The sequence below is a fragment of the Spermophilus citellus genome (assembly GCF_964194105.1).
Source record: "Spermophilus citellus genome assembly, chromosome: 11".
Taxonomy (NCBI): Eukaryota; Metazoa; Chordata; class Mammalia; order Rodentia; family Sciuridae; genus Spermophilus; species Spermophilus citellus.
This window is the reverse complement of record NC_138192.1, coordinates 61866586-61883439: the sequence shown is the minus strand read 5'-3', so window position 1 is coordinate 61883439 and position 16854 is coordinate 61866586. Positions and strand designations below refer to the sequence as shown.

General features: G+C 34.7%; 1 long non-coding RNA gene across 1 annotated transcript in view; it reads right to left on the bottom strand.

Annotated features, from left to right (window-relative positions):
* Nucleotides 1-16487, bottom strand: part of LOC308631339 — a 58808-nt gene extending 42321 nt beyond the window's left edge. The window contains exon 1 of the long non-coding RNA XR_014018166.1: nucleotides 16397-16487. This is a non-coding gene — a long non-coding RNA (uncharacterized lncRNA). The remainder of the gene's footprint in view (nucleotides 1-16396) is intronic.
* Nucleotides 16488-16854: the final 367 nt, after the last annotated feature.

The following is a 16854-nucleotide window of genomic DNA, read 5'->3' as shown; positions in this document are numbered from 1 at the left end:
ATTCGTTTGCAATACCATTCAAGGAGTTCACAGACTTGGTAATATGAAGGTGTTGAACTTTCTTTAAACACTTTTAGTAAAAATAAATGGTGAACTTTACAATCTTAATTTTTAAATAAAATAAAGTAACGTTAAATTAAATTTTGTATTGAAGAACTTAAGATTCTGTAGCTAGCCAAAAAACTGAATTCAGGTCTATTACTGGCCTCTCAACTTTGCCTCCTAGGTCCATGGATAATAAGAGATTTTTAAAAGGAAATATTAAAGATTGAACTAGTTACTTCCTTTCAAATTCCACTCAAGGTATACAATTATGCAAATTCAGTAATAGGTGCATCTTTGTGAGCAGAGAATAGTTTATACTTACACAGAAACAAAAAAAAAAAAACTCATGATATTACCTAGCATAAAAGGAAATGACCAACCATGGGCAAATACCAGGAACATCACTCATAGAATACTGAAACTTAAGGGGAAATACAGTTTGAAAGAATATAAAATATATATCTTAGAAGAAGAAAATTACCTCAATTTGATAAAGAATACCTACAAATACCTACAGTTGAGATCATAATAGTAGGAAACTGAATGTTTTCTCTGTATTCAGGAACAAAGAAAAGACATCTTCTCGTACTACTTCTTTTCAATGTGGTTCTGAAAATCTTGGCTAATGGGATAAGACAAGGAAAGAAAATAAAAGGTGAACAAATCAGGAAGAAAGAAAAAGAACTTTATTTGTAGATGACATATGGTTTGTGGGGAAAGTCCCAAAGAATCACCAATACAACAAAAAATTCTGGAACCAATAAGTGAATATAGCAAGGTCAGAAGATACCAGGTCAATAGGCAAAAGTCAGCGCTTTCCTATACATGAGTAGTTGACGGTTGGTATTTGAAATTTAAAAACAATATTATTTTTACAATAGTACCAAAAATGAAATGCTTAGCTATAATCTAACAAAATATGTGTGAGATATCTATGTGGGAAACTATAAAGCTCTAATGAAAGAAATATTAAAAATCTAAACAGAGACGCTGTGTTCCTGGATTGGAAGACTTAACTTGTTTTAAGCTGCCATTTATTTTCAACTTAATCTACAGTGTCAGTGTCATCCCATTAAAATACCAGCAAGTTACTGTGAAGACATCAATAAAATGATTCTAAAATTTATGTGGAAAAGTAAGATAAAATACCTAAAACAGACAACAAAATACTGGAGAAAAAGAACAAACTTGAGAAAAACATGATAGCTTATTTCTCTTTATTTATTTATTTATCAAAGCATAATTTGAGCAAAGAATAATTCATGACAAGGGTAACAACACTCAGAGTCAGAAGCAGTTCAGACAGCTCAGCTCAATGGTGCAAGCAATGAGCTTTCATTAGCCAAACATGGACACCGAGGAGATGGGTTAACATTTTTATCCATAGAAAATGTTCTATTTCTCCAATACCAATTTTTCTATAAGGTTTAATTTGTCTTTTATGAGTCCATCATGGAAGCAAAGTAGAGGAATCATTAAATTAGATCTAGCTAGACATCTGCCTTATCCGGGCATGACAAGATGAAGCATTTGGGCGTTGTCTGTTCTATTGGTCACCTCCTATTGCTGATGCCTGGCTGTTTGAGATAGGCTGACACCCAGGTCAGGTTTCATCTTGCTTATACTCTGAGCTAGGTTGCAGTTTGTGACATTGCAACTCAAAGTAGAGAAATAGTCTTAGGCCAATGTTCTATAGCTCATTTAATAGGTGTAGTTACAGTTTTTAAAGTCTTATTTTTTTGTTGTTGATCTTCTGCCTATATTCTATCTATTATTGAAAGTAGGATATTAAAGTTATTAATGATCATTGTTAAATTGTCTATTTCACTCTTTGATTCTTTCTGATTTTCCCTTATATATTTTGGATCTCTCTTATTAGGTTCTTACATGACTCTAGTAGGCATGTCTTCCTGATGGGTTAGCATTTTTATCTTTTAGAACTGTTCTTATCTCTAATGTCAAGTTTTGTCTTAAGGTCAAATTTGTCTGATCTGGGTACAGCCACTCCAACTCTGTTGCTTAATGCTTGCATAGTAAACTTTTTCCTATTTTCAAACATTTACAATATTTTTGACTTTTCTGCACCCCCAAAATGTTTATTTTTTTTATCTTTTTGTCCTTTATTCTATTTTATGGTGAATGACCCTTATTGATTTTGGAGTGTGATATCAACCCTACTTTCTTTTCTTTTTAATGTTCTTTTTAGATATGGATGACAGTAGGGTATATTTTGACATATTGTACATACATGGAGTATAACTCACTCTAATTAGGATCCTATTCTTGTGGTTGTAGATGATGTGGAGTTACCCTGGTTTTGAATCCACATACAGGGATAGGAAAATTATGTCAGATTAATTCTACTGTCTTTTCTATTCCCCTCCCCCTTTCTTTCCCTTCATTCCCTTTTGTCTAATCCAATGGACTTCTATTCTTTCCCCACACACACCCTCCCTTGTTGGGGGTTAGCCTCCACATATCGAGAACATTCAGCCTTTGCTTTTTGGGGACTGGCTTATTTCACTTAGCATGATATTCTCCAGTTGCATCAATTTACTGACAAATGCCATAATTTCATTCTTCTTTATGGCTGACTAATATTCCATTGTGTATATATTAACATTTTCTTTATCCATTCATCCACTGAAGGGCACCTAAGTTAGTTCCATAGCTTGGTTATTGTAAACTGGGCTGCTATAAACATTGATGTTCTGTGTCACTCTAGTATGCTGAATTTAAGTCCTTTGGGTATAAATCAAGGAGTAGGATATCTGGGTCAAATGGTGTTGCCATTCCAAGTTTTCCGAGGAATCGCTATACTGCTTTCCAGAGTGGTTGTACCAATTTGCAGTCCTACCAGCAATGTATGAGTGAATCTTTTCTCCAACATCCTTGCTAACTTTTATTGTTACTTGTATTCTTGATAATTGTCATTCTGACTGTATTGAGATGGAATCTCAGTGTAGTTTTAGTTTGCATTTCTTTAATTGCCAGAGATGTTGAACATTTTTTTTCATATATATTTTGACCATTTGTATTTCTTCTTCTCTAAAGTACTTGTTGAGTTCCTTTGCCTATTTATTGATAGGGTGGCTTTTACTGTTATCATCATCATCATCATCATCATCATCATCATCATCATCATTATTTTTGGTGGTAAGTTTTTTGAGTTCTTTGAATAGCCTGGAGATTATGCTCTATCTGAGGTGCAGATGGTAAAAACTTTCTCCCATTCTTTAGGCTCTCTCTTCACATGCTTAATTGTTTCCTTTGCTGTGAAGAAGCTTTTTAGTTTAATAAAATCCCATTTATTGATTCTTGATTTTATGTGCTTTGGGAGTCTTATTGAGGAAGTCAGTTACTAAGCTGACATGATCGATAATTGGGTATAACTAGTATAACTATTCTTCTAGTAGTCACAGAGTCTCTGGTCTAATGTCTTGGTCCTTGATGCACTTTGAGGTGAGTTTTGTGCAGGGTGAGAGAAAGGGGTTCAATTTCATTCTACATATGGATTTACATTTTTTTCCAGTACCATTTGTTGAAGAGGCTATCTTTCTGCTAATGTATGTGTGTGCCTTTGTCTAGTATGAGATAACTGTATTTATGTGGGTATGTCTTCATGTCTTCTGTTCTCTTCCATTGGTCTTCATGTCTGTTTTTGTGCGGATACCATTCCATTTTGTTACTGTAGCTGTGTAGTATAATTTAAGGTTTGGTACTGTGATATCTTCTGCTTGACTTTTCTTGCTGAGGATTGCTTTGGCTATTCTGGGCCTCTTATTTTTCCAAATGAATTTCATGACTGCTTCTTATATATCTATGAAGAATGTCATTGGAATTTTAATAGGAATTGCATTAAATCTGTATAGCATTTTGGTAGTATGGCCATTTTGACAATTAATTCTGCCTATCTAAGAACATGGGAGATCTTTCCATTTTCTGAGGTTTTCTTCAATTCCATTCTTTAGTGTTCTGTCATTTTCATTTTAGGGATCTTTCATCTCTATTTTAGATTGATTCCCAGGTTTTTTGTTTTGTTTTGTTTTGATTCATCAAAATGATAATTCCAGAAAGAAAAAGTTGATAGATTGGAATTTATTAAAATAACAAACTTCTGCTTTGTGGAAGTACTGTAGAGAGTCAAAAGGCAAGCCACAGATTGCCAGGAAATATGAATAAACCATGGTATACCCATACAAAGGAATATTATTCAGCTATTATCATGCCACTAAAAAACAGGATAAATTTTAAATACAGGTTGCTAAATGAAAGAAGCTAATCCGAAAGTGTACATACTCTGTTTCTAGTTATATGACCTTTAAAAAGAGACTACATATGACAACACTGAAGTCAGCAGGGGCTTTTCCGGGTTAAGGGAATCAGGGCAGGCCATGAAGAGGGTTAAAGAGGTGGAGCACTATCAAATTTTATGGCAAGGTTAAAATATGCTGTGCAATATTAGAATTGTGGGTACATGGCTCTGCATTTATCAAAATCCATAGAATTTTTGTAAGATAAGGAGTTATCCTTATTGCATGCAAATTAGCAAAAACCCACATAGGAGGCTGGCAATCCCAAGATAGAACGTAAAATGAAACAAAACAAACTAACTGTGGTACAGATACATGAAATAACCCACCGAAGAGGGTGGAAGAAAAAGGTGCTGAGCCAAGTTATTTCTGAAGTTACTTGAGTCTGTAAAACTAAACACAAAGAAATTATACATAAACTTTCTACTCAGTTCAAAAACTTTGCTTCCCTTGGGCGTCCTGGTTAACAATTTTGCTATTGCTATGAAGAATTAATAAATAAGTGGATGATGATGGGAGTAAGATTCATCACTGTTGGATTAGAATTTACTAGGGAGAAGGCTAGAACGACCCATGTGGTAATGGATTAGTGTTGAAGACATAGCTATGTATTACATATTAGCTTTCTAATAATACAGATGATTAAATATAGAAACATTTCTAGGTATGGACATACATATGGGTTAATATACACAGATACTTCTTTACCCTGTCAGCTGAGAGGGCCAAGAAGCTATGACATCTTAGTTGCAATAAACACTCTTCATTCATAAGTCTTGGTTTATAATACTATTTTCTGATAAAAAGAAACTAGGATTCCATTGAGAAGTGGCTTATTCCAGGACTGAGGCAGCAACTGTACAAGATTCAGCAGCATTATGTAGTAAGAAATGTTTTAAAAATTCATAAATATGGGGATGTCAAAGAGATGCAGAAGTCACCGGAAGAGACCCAAAGGTCAAAGATGAAATAGTTTGAGCAAAAATAGAATAGTATTACCACAAGACTCCCTCTTTTTTTTCTAGATTTCATATATGAGAGAAAAAAAATTACTTCTAACCTTTTGACTCTGGTTTATTTCACTTAGCAGGATGTCTCCAGTTCTATCCGTTCATCAACAAATGCCATAATTTTTTTTTCTTCTTTTTGGCCAAGTGAAATTCCATTGTGTATATATACCATATTTTCTTTATCCATTCATCTTTTGATGTGCATGCACCTAAGCTGGTTTCATACCTTGGCTATTGTGAGTTGCACTGCGATAAACATTGGGATGCATGCATCTCTATAGTATGCTCACAAAAAAAGAAGAGAGATCAGTAGAATAGAGATAGGGGACCAAGGGGGAAATGAAGAGTGTGGGGGGAAACAGGGGAATAAAATCAACCAAATTATGCTATATGCATGGGCGACTAGATCACAATAAATTCCACTTTTATGTAAAATTACAGTGCACCAAGGGAAAAACCATGTATGATAATAAATAAAAGGAAGAATAGAAAAAGGGGAGTGAATTAGAAAGGAGAGGGGGGGATAAGGGAAGTACTAAGGAATATATCGGAGAAAATTTTGTCATTTATGCTTTTAAATATGTCACAGTGAACCACACTACTATGTGTATGTAAGATGCAGTGATAAAAACATAAAAATAAAATAGTATTGGATTTTAATCCAGAATAAAATAAATATCCACTCACAAGTCCACATAGATAGGAATAAATAATTCAATAAACAATAAATGTGTGTTAAGATAAATCTCCTGTGCAGAAGAATTTCAAATTATTTATATAGATATCCACCCTAAAGAAAGTGGAACTTAACTCTCCAGCCTTAAATGTGAGCTGAGCCTGGTGACTTCTTCATAAAGAGCAGAGTACAGAAAATGTACTTCAGCCAGGTGGAGATATCAACATCAGTAGAGAAATGTTGTGTTGATGATAGGTACCTGAATGCTCTGTAAGTAAGACCAGCATTTTGCCTCAGGGGTGCTCCTGCCCCAAACCATAACCCAAGTTTGATCATGAGTTAAACATCACACAAACGCAGCCAAGAGACACTTATAAAATGCCCACTAGTACTTCTCAAAACTGTGAATGTCATTAAAAACAAGTTATTCTAAAAATCTGTCACAGCTTAAAAAAGCCTGAGACATGCATGGTGACTAGGTGTAATGTGTGACCTTGAATGGCATTCAGGAACAGAAAGGACATTAGTTAAAGAGGAATTCTGAAAAATAGTGAGCTTTAGTGAATGCATCTATATTGGTGCACTAATTGTGACAAGATGTTAATAGTAGGGGAAACTGAGTGCAAAGTATATAGGAATGATGTGCTATCTTTACAATTTTTCTGTAAGAAGAAAACTGTTCTAAAGATGAAGGGAACTAAAAATAAACACACTTGAGTTCATTGAAGACAATAAAAAGAAGGAACAGAAACTGCACCGGAATAATAAAACATTAAAGTTTTAATTGAGAAGATTTAAAAAAATATATAAACAAGCTTTTATTTTGAAAACATGAGCCAAGTTGTGGTTTCCGGTCGGCAACATAAGAGATTTGAGAGCTACCATTCTATCCTAACAAGTCAAAAGCCAAGCAGACCATAAAACCAACAACTCTTCTTAGACTCATCAAAGAAGTGAGGTCACAGGGCAGACGACTGTCCCCTGCATTGGGGAGAGTCAGGAGATGCAGAGAGTCTTGTTACTGAAGCAAGTTCCCATGGGTCAACCTCCATGAGAAGTAATACCAAGACAGGAAAACCCGAACAGTAATTGACAAATTGCTGGAGGTTCACAGGGGACAATCTGAGAGTTAAAAAACTTTAGGGGTCACAGTTATGTGGGGGGACTGCACATTTCTATTAAGTTTTACTGCCAGGACCTCACAGTAAATTTAGGTGCTTTAGGGGTGGGGATAGTAACTATTTTGAAATAAGCCAGAGTATTCTCTTCTCCTTGTTTCTGCCCTTAGCAGAAACTATTTTACCAGCTCTAACTTATTGGTTTTCTTTGGGAGCCTAACTAAATTGGGGAAAAGAAATATCAACTTCAACCCACTCTAGTCATTCTGTCCCACCTAAGGGAGTGGGACTGAGAAGTACTTATGAAGTCCACAGTACAGAGGCACAAGCTCACTAACATTTAGACCTGATCATAAAACTACAGAATACCCCCTACACTTGCACCTCATCACCACATTACGAAAGGCTCATTTATAGCAATTCCTTTTGCCCAGTACATCATTTTGGGCAATGAAAAAAAAATTACAAGGCAAAGTAAAAGATTAAAAGCATGGTTTGTAGAGACAATAAGCATCAGAAGTAGAATCAGAAATAGCAGGGATTCTGAAATTATCAGATTGGGAATGTGTAACAACTATGATTAACATTCTAAGGGCTAAAGGGATAAGTACACAGCACGTAAGAATAGAAGGGCAAGTAACCAGAGAGATGGAAATTGTAAGAAAGAATAAAAAGAAATGCTTGGGACCAAACCCACATTTAACAGAGGAAGGAATTCAACAGAACATCAAATGGACCATATACCACAAGCAAGTGGGATTTACCCCTGGAATGCAAGATTAACTCAAAATATGAAATCAATTAATATGTTATGACAGAATAAAGGATCAAAACCACATGGTCATCTTAAAAGAGACAGAAATAAGGTATGTAACAGAATTCAACACCTTTATAAGAAACTCTCAACAAACCTAGGAGGAAATTACCTCAATATAATAAAAGTCATATATAAAAATTTCACAGTTAATATTCTTAATCTTGACCTCAGACACCAGCTACCAGGGATAGAGAACTCTGAACATAACAAGATAACCACAATATCTTACAAGCACTGCAATCCCCAAGCCTGTCTGCATTGCAGAAACGCTGGACAATGGACTTCCTGCATGTAGCAGAATAATAACAGGACATTAGTAGTATTTCAACAGTAGAATAGCTACAAAAATGTTTCTAGTTCTGTAACTTTTAGTGCACAAACAGTGCCCCTATAGTTTTAACTTCCTGATTGTGAGACCCTATATAATAAATGTGCTGATCTCTCCATCAGAGATCAGTGTCTCACCTGGTCCCCAGCTTTCTCTCTATAAGTGTTTGTGTATCATCCTTAGTACCCCATTACCCCTCACCAGTTTTTAGGGTTCAGCTTTGCAGGCCATGGCAGTTCCTGTTGCAGACAACATGAAAAAAATATATAAATACAAACACACAGATCCTAAAGGTTTTATACTAATTGTTAGAACTAACAAAAATCCAGTGAAGTTGTAGGATACTAAATTTGCATATAAACTCATTTGTGCTTTTATAAATTAAATGAATTATGTGAAGAGGAAATTTAGGCAAACAATCCCATTTATAATAGCATGGAGAATAATAAAATATATAGAAATAAACTTGATTATGAAAATGGAAGACATATTTACTGAAAACTACAAGATACTCATAAAAAAATTAAAGAAGACACAAACCAATGGAAAGACACACCATACTCAAGTGTAGGAAGACTTAATAATGTTAAAATATCTGTAATACCCAAAGCAGTTTACAGATTTAATGCAAGTGTGATCAAAACCCCAATGACATTTTTTATACATGCAGAAAATATTCTAAAATTCATATGGAATGAGAAAAGTCTATGAATAGTCAAATCAATCTTGAGAAAGAAAAACAAAGCTGGAAACGTCACACCTTCTGCCTTTAGCATATATGTTACGCAGCTAGAGGGATCCAAACAATGTGGTACTGGCATAAAGACAGATATATAGACCAGTGAACAGATTAGAGAGCCCAGAAATAAATTCACAAATATATAGCCAAATGATCTTCAACCAGGGTGCTAAGAATACACAATGGGGAAGAACAATCTCTTCAACAAATGGGAAGGACCGGATAACCACATGTGAAAGGATGAAATTGGATGCTTATAACACACACAGAGAGACAAAATCAACTCAAAATGGATTAGAAACTTAACAGTAAGTCTGAAACTATGAAACTACTAGAACGGGAGAAAAGCGTCATGACAGTTCCCTTGGCAATGGTTTCATGGATATGGCGACACTAACTGTGAACAACAAAACAACATGAATAGCAACCTACAACAAACTAAAAAGCTTCTGCACAGCAAAGGACACAATCAGAAGAGTGAAAAGGCAGGGTACAAGATGGACAAAAATATTTGCAAACCACATTTCAGTTAAGGGGTTGATTTACAAAATACATAAGAAATTCCTACAACTAGGAATAGGCACTTACCTAAGGATATCATGCAGATTGTCCACAGGTACATGAAAAATGCTCCACCTCACTAATCATCAAGGAAATGGAAATCAAAACCATAACATCACCTCACACCTGTCACAGTGACTATCATATAAAAACAAATAGGAAAAGGTACTGGCATGGATGTGGAGACACTGGAACTCTTTATTCACTGTTGGTAAGAATGAAAATGAAAGCCACTACAGAAGCCAATATGCAAGGGTCTAAACATTTAAAAAAAAATAGAGCTGTGATGCGAGCCAGCAGTTCCATGTCAAAGAACTGAAGTCAGAATCTTGAAGAGATTTTAGCATTCTTAAATTTACTGCAGCACTATTCACGATAGCCAAGATGCGTAAACAACCTAAATGTCCACTGACAGATGAATAGATAAAGAAAACATGGCGCATCCACAAGTGGCATATCATGTAACATTAAAAACAAAAAAAACTTCTGCAATATGTGACAACATGGATGAATCTTGAGGATATTATGTTCAGTGAAGTAAGCCATTCACAGAAAAATGCTACATGATTTCACTTATAAGAGGCATCAAAAATAATCAAATTCAGAGATTCAAAGAGTAGAAGGATGGTGGCCATGTTCTGGGGAAAGGAGGAAAGAGAAGGTTACCAATCAATGTATAGAAAATCTCATTCAGGTAAAATGATACACTCTAGAGGTCTGCTATGCAAAGTTGTAATTTTAGCCCACAATAATGTACACTTAAAATGTGTTAAGAGTGCAGGTCTCATGTTAAGCATTCTTACCACCATGAAAAAAAAAATACCCGAAACACTAAAATAGAAATGAAGATGCTGTTAATGACCTTATGAGGAGACAGAACTCAGTCAAGGAAAGAATTTCTGTGTCTGCGTATATCACACTTGAAACTTCTCAAAAGCAAAGGAAAAAAGAAAAAGAAGAAAGAAAGAGATGAAAAAGAACAGGATAGACCTGTGGGACAACTACAAAAATTTTAATTTATAAAAGAAAGAGGAAGGAGAAGAAAGAAGGGCACAGGAGCAGTAATTGAAGCAACAATATGTGAGAAATACCCCCAAATTAATGTGAGAAACAAAACCACAGATCCAGGAAGTGAAGAGAGCTTCAAATAGGAAAAACATCTGGAAAGCTACACAGAGGCATGCCATATTTAAATGCAGAAAATCAACATTCAGAAAAAAATAAAAGTGAAAACAGCCATAAAAACAAAACCCAATACCCATATTAAAGATAAGGTCACATCTGCATTCTCTACAAAAACTTACCAGGGGAGGAAAGTAAAATCAGAGAAAAACCCACCAACCCAGAATTCTGAATTTTATAAAAATTTATTTCTAAGTACAGAAGAAATGAAGGCTTGCTGAGGCCAACAATAGTTGAGTGAAATTGTTACTAGTTGACCAATATTGTAAGAAATTTAAAAGTAATCCTTTCCAAAGAAGGGAAATGATACAGGTATAAATTTTGGATCTATATAGGGAAAAGAATAAGTGAGGTTAAGTGTTTAATTGATTTAACATATAATAGTTTGTTCAAAATATAAAAGCAATAACATATTTGAATCATGCATATGTGAAATGAATGATAGCAATGGTAGAAGGAATCGGAAGGAAGAATTAGGATTATTATTATTATAAGGTATCTGCACTACCTGGAAGTCGTGCAGTGTTATTTAAAAGTGGACTTGAATTATCTGTGAATATATATTGAAAACTCTGGGGTAACCCCTAAAAATAGTGAAAGAAGAATAACTGATTTGCTGAGAGGAAAATGTAATCATGTAACATGTTCACCTAAAACTACCAAAGGCAGAAATAGATTCGGAGTCAAAAAAATGAGCAAGGATAATGAATAGAAAACAATAACAAATATCAGAAATATTAATCCAGTGGTACCAATAGTCACTTAGAAAGTAAATAGTCTAAATGCATTAATTAAAAGAAGAAATGGTGTGACTCTATGTTGTGTACAACAAGAGATAAAAAAAATTGTGCTATATATATGTAATATTAATTGAAATGCATTCTGCTGTCATAAATAACAAATTAGAATACATTTAAAAAGAAGGATTTTCAGAATAAATCATTAAAGGAAAATACACCTATGTGATGTATATAAGAAACTCATTTTAAAAATTGAGACATTTATGGGTGGACCATGACATTAGTCTGGCCAGAGATTTCTTGGATATGACCCCAAAAGCATGGGCAATGAAAAAGAAACTAGACAAATGAGATTAGATTAAATTAAAAAGCTTCTTCTTGACAAAGGAAATAAATAATAGACAATCCACGTTTTACCAAAAAAAAAAAAAACTTTACAAATCATATATTATATAAAGGGCTAATATCCAAAATATATAAGGAACTCAAACCACTAAATAACAAGAAAATAACCATATTTTAAAATGGGCAAAGGACTTGAGTAGAGATTTTACCAATTTCCCAAAAGATACGTGGGAAAATGTTTAACATCTCCAATCATCAGAGAATGAAAATTAAAACCACAATGAAGTATGACCTCACACCTGTTAGACTGCTCTTATGAAAAAGACAAAAGATAACAAGTGTTGGCAGGATTTAGAGAAAAGGAAATCCAATACACTGCTGGCAATATTGTAAATGAGTATAGCCATTTTGGAAAACAGATGGAGGATCCTCCAAAAACTGAAAATAGAATTACCATATGATTCAGCAATCTCAGTACGAGTGTCTACCCAGAGGAATTGAAATCGGTGTGTCAATGGGATAGCTGCTCTCCTGTGCTCACTACAGCACTGTTCAAAACATCCAAGATACAGAAAAAAAACAAGCATCTGTGGATGAATGGGTCAAAAAAAAAATAAGAGAAAAACACAATGGAATACTATTCAGCCCTAAAAATGCTTAATTAGACAGGAGTTATACTCGTGATCATTATTATAGATAAAACTATCGGGTTGTAGAATGGAAAGCACTTCATTATGTTATGACATTAAGTCAGACACATAATCAAGGGAATTTAAAAAATTATTAATCCAAGCAAATCACGTGGGTTTGAACTAAGCCTTTGTATTCTTTACATTGGTGCTGATTTGGTGAATGTCTTAGAGCATTCTGATTGTGTTACAAATTGATTACTAGTGAGTGTATACACTCAGATTCAAATGTATAGAAGATGGAGGGTGCACATTTTTTCTTTTCAATAACAATTTGAAGAGAGGGCTTCCTTTTCTGACCATGTTTTTGTCTTATCTGACTTTCCAAACAACAATGCCCAGAGGAGAAAAGTCAAAGTTTTACACTCTTTGGAGAATGCAATTCTGTAATTACTTTGTCTCAAAATGTCCAGAATTGAGTAAATGGGTCAATATATCTCCAACTCTTATCACTGCTTCAGGTAGAGAAAAAGAGAAAGAAATTAACTGACTAGGTAATGTAATCTATTGCTATAAAATTACTATGGCCACTGCCATTTTTTGGTGATTTGTAAATAATGTAAATGAATTTTAAAGTATTTTTTAAATAAAAATATAAGAAGAACACAGAAGATAATAATGGGGAAGTTTCTGATCCTAACTAGTTCTATTTGAAGACTCGGTTGTCACTTCCTCACCACAGTGTGTGATACCTCTACTCTGTTTTCAAAGTACAGACCGAGCCACCAATTAAAACAGGATGTGGGTGAAGAGTCAAGCATGAGACTTACAGGACTAGACAGGATGAGCTAAGCTAGTGGTTCTGGCGCAAGGGTCTTCAAACCAGCTGGGCTGCTGCTTTTTGAAAAATGCAAATTTCCCAGGGAAATCATTCCATTCACAATAACTTCAAAAACCAAAAGGCAGACCAGAAAGTCAAGGGTCCAATATTTTCTCCAATATGCAGAAGCTATCCCAAAATAAGAAAAAGAAAAAAAGAAAAGAAAAAGCAGTGGGGGATTCCATGAAAATAGAAAAGAGATTAGTGAGTAGATAAAAGGAATTGGGGCCAGGGAGAAGGGAGGAGGATGAATGGGAAAAGGGAGGAAAAGTGGAATGAATCTGACCAAACTTTCCTAAGTACATATATGAATATACCACCATGAATTTCACCTATGTCTGTCCATAAGATGCCGATTAGAAAAAAAAAAGGTGAATAAATAGAAGATCAGTAGAGGAAAGGGAATCGGGAGAAGGAAGGAAAGACTGATTTATAGCAAATTATATTCCATGCTTGTATAATTATGTCAAAAGGAATCCTAATAGTATGTATAACCAAAGTGAACTAATAAAAATAATGTGAAAACAAAAAAGACAAATAAACAAAATAATCCTAGGAATAACCAGAGAGGTGAAAGATCTCTACAATGAAAATTAGAGAACACTGAAGAAGGAAATTGAAGAAGACATTAGAAGATATAAAAATCTCCCATGTTCGTGGTTGGCAGAATTATTATTACAATGGCCACATTACTGAAAGCAATCTCCAGATTCAATAGTATCCACATCAAAATATCAAGACATTCTTTAAAGAACTAAAAACAAACAAACAAACAAATAACAACAACAAAACCCTAATGTTTACATGAAAGCACAAAAGATTCAATAGCTAAAAGCAATCATGAACAAAAACAGCAATGCGGGAGGCATCACAAGACCTAATTTCAAAATATCCTACAGAGCCACAGTAACAAGAACAGCATGGTACTGGCATAAAAACAGACATTTAGGCCAATGGAACAGAATCGAGGGCAACAGAAATAAAACTCACATAGCTTCAGCCATTTTATTCTTTACAATGTTTTTCAAAACATACATTGGAGAAAAGATAGCCTCTTTAACAAATGGTGCTGGGAAAACTGGACATCCGTATGCAGAAAACTGAAACTAAATTCCTATCTTTCACCTTGTCCAAAAACCAATACACAATGGATTAAAGATCCAAGTATAAGTCTTGAATCTTTGAAACTGGCAGAAGAAAACAGGGGAAACCCTTCAAGAAATAGGCATAGGCAATGGTTTCCTGAATAGTGTTCCAGTAACACAGGAAATATACCAGGAATTGATAAATGGTGTTGCATCAAATTAAAGCTCTGCGCAGCAAAGGTGACAATTAGCAGAATGAATAGACAGCTTGCAGAACGGGAGAAAATCATAGCCAGTTACTCTCCGACACAGGATTAATATCCAGAATATATTTTTTAAAATTCAAAACACTTAACATACAACATAAACACAAATAACCCAATTGGTAAAATGGGCAAATGAATTGAGTTACTTCTCAAAAGAATAAATTCAAGTGGCCAACAAATAAATGAAAAAAATATTCAGCATTTTTAGCCATTTGGGAACTGTAAATCAAACTACACAGAGATTCCATCTCACTCCAGTCAGAATAGTTGTTAATCAAGAATACAGAAGACAACAAATACTGTCAAGGATGTAGGGGGAAAGAAGGCCTTTAACACTGTTGGGATTATAAATTAATATAGCCACCATAGAAATCAGTATGGAGGGCCTACAAAAGACTAAAAATCGAACTGCCATATGCTCTGGCTATAGCATTCCTGTGCATATGCCAAAGTAATCAGCATACTCTAGAGATACCTGCATACCCATGTTTATTGCAGCACAATTCACAATAGCTGACTTACAGAATTAGTCTAGGTGTCCATTAACTAATGAATGGATAAAGAAAATATGATATGTAGATATGTGTAATATGTCATATTCTTAATTCATTCAGTTATAAAGAGAATGAAATCACGTCATTTGTAGGAAAACAAATGGAATCAGAGTTCACAATGTTAAGCTAAATAAGTCAGACTCAGAAAGACATGTTTCTTTCTATACAGAATTGAAAGAGAGAGAGAGAGAGAGAGAGAGAGAGAGAGAGGACTTGAAAATAGACTATTAGTGAATACGGAGGGTTGGGTGAGTGGTATTTCAGGAGTGGATATGATCCTGACATACATACATATGTCAGGATCATACGTATACATACATATGTTATAAGTATGTATAACATACATGTTATGTATAAATATGTTATGTATAAAAATTTTAGCATATTTATATATGTATATGTAAATATGCTAAAATGTAACCCTCATTCTATATAATTAATGTCCACTAATAAAAAATATTTACCTAAAATAGGTAAAAATGGGTCTGATTCTTTTCAAGCTGTGGATATGATTAAATAATAAACATTCCTAAATGATTATTTTCCATTTGTGTTTCAGCAGAAGTTTGTAGTGAAATGAAATCAAACTCATGCTTTAAAAAATGCAAATTTCCAGGCATCAGGCCCCAGACAAATTCTAATAAACCTGGGTGGGATTGAGAACCTTCATTTTCAACAAGTTCCCCAAAGGATTCTCATGTGGATAGCCAAGAAATCGTGGCTTGGCAAACAATACTGAAGAAGGTTTTAATTTCTCTATTTGCACTGGTATTGGAAAAGGATTGGAACTATGATTAATAAGGAAAGAAGTTTAAGAAAAGTCCTAAAATATGTCAAAAATGCTTGAAGTATCTTTTGAAGAAAGCTACCGCCCAATAAACTTGTTTTCCCAAAATGATCCTGTGAAATCTCCACTCTTTCCAGCCTCAATCATACACCTTACCCCTATCCATCTCTCTCTCTCTCTCTCTCTCTCTCTCTCTCTCTCTCCCTCCCTCCCTCCCTCCCTCCCTCCATCTTTTTTTTTCTTTACCAATTTCTGAGAAAAAGAACTGCCTGAAATGAATACGTTTTCCCCACCCCTCTCTCTCATCACATCTTCACTTACCACAGACTTCTCTCCTCAGGCTGATAGAGATTTTCCATTCTCCCCATTCTGAATTTACCACCAAGACTGGCTTTATCAGCTCAGAGTAAACTGATCCTATCTCTTCTATGTTTAAATTACTCTAGGAGACCCTGGTTTGCTCCACTTAGCAGGTGGTGACGAGCATTCATAGATCATGTTTCCATCTTCCTTCCTAAGCTCCCTGAGAACCTCAGAGCCTTACTTCCAAACTTCCTGAAAACATACATGGAGAATTAGAAAAAGCTGCTAGTGGCACACATTCAGCTTCTATTGCTTTCGCTGCTATTATACAGTGTTAGTACTAACACTCTGCCCTGAGGTGGTTAAGACTCCAACATCGTTCATGGTTTAGAGACTTCAAAACCTTTGTTTTGTGGAAAGGAGTCAGTCTGGTTTCCTGTTATTTGAATCAGTCAAGAGAACATGAGCTCTTAGGA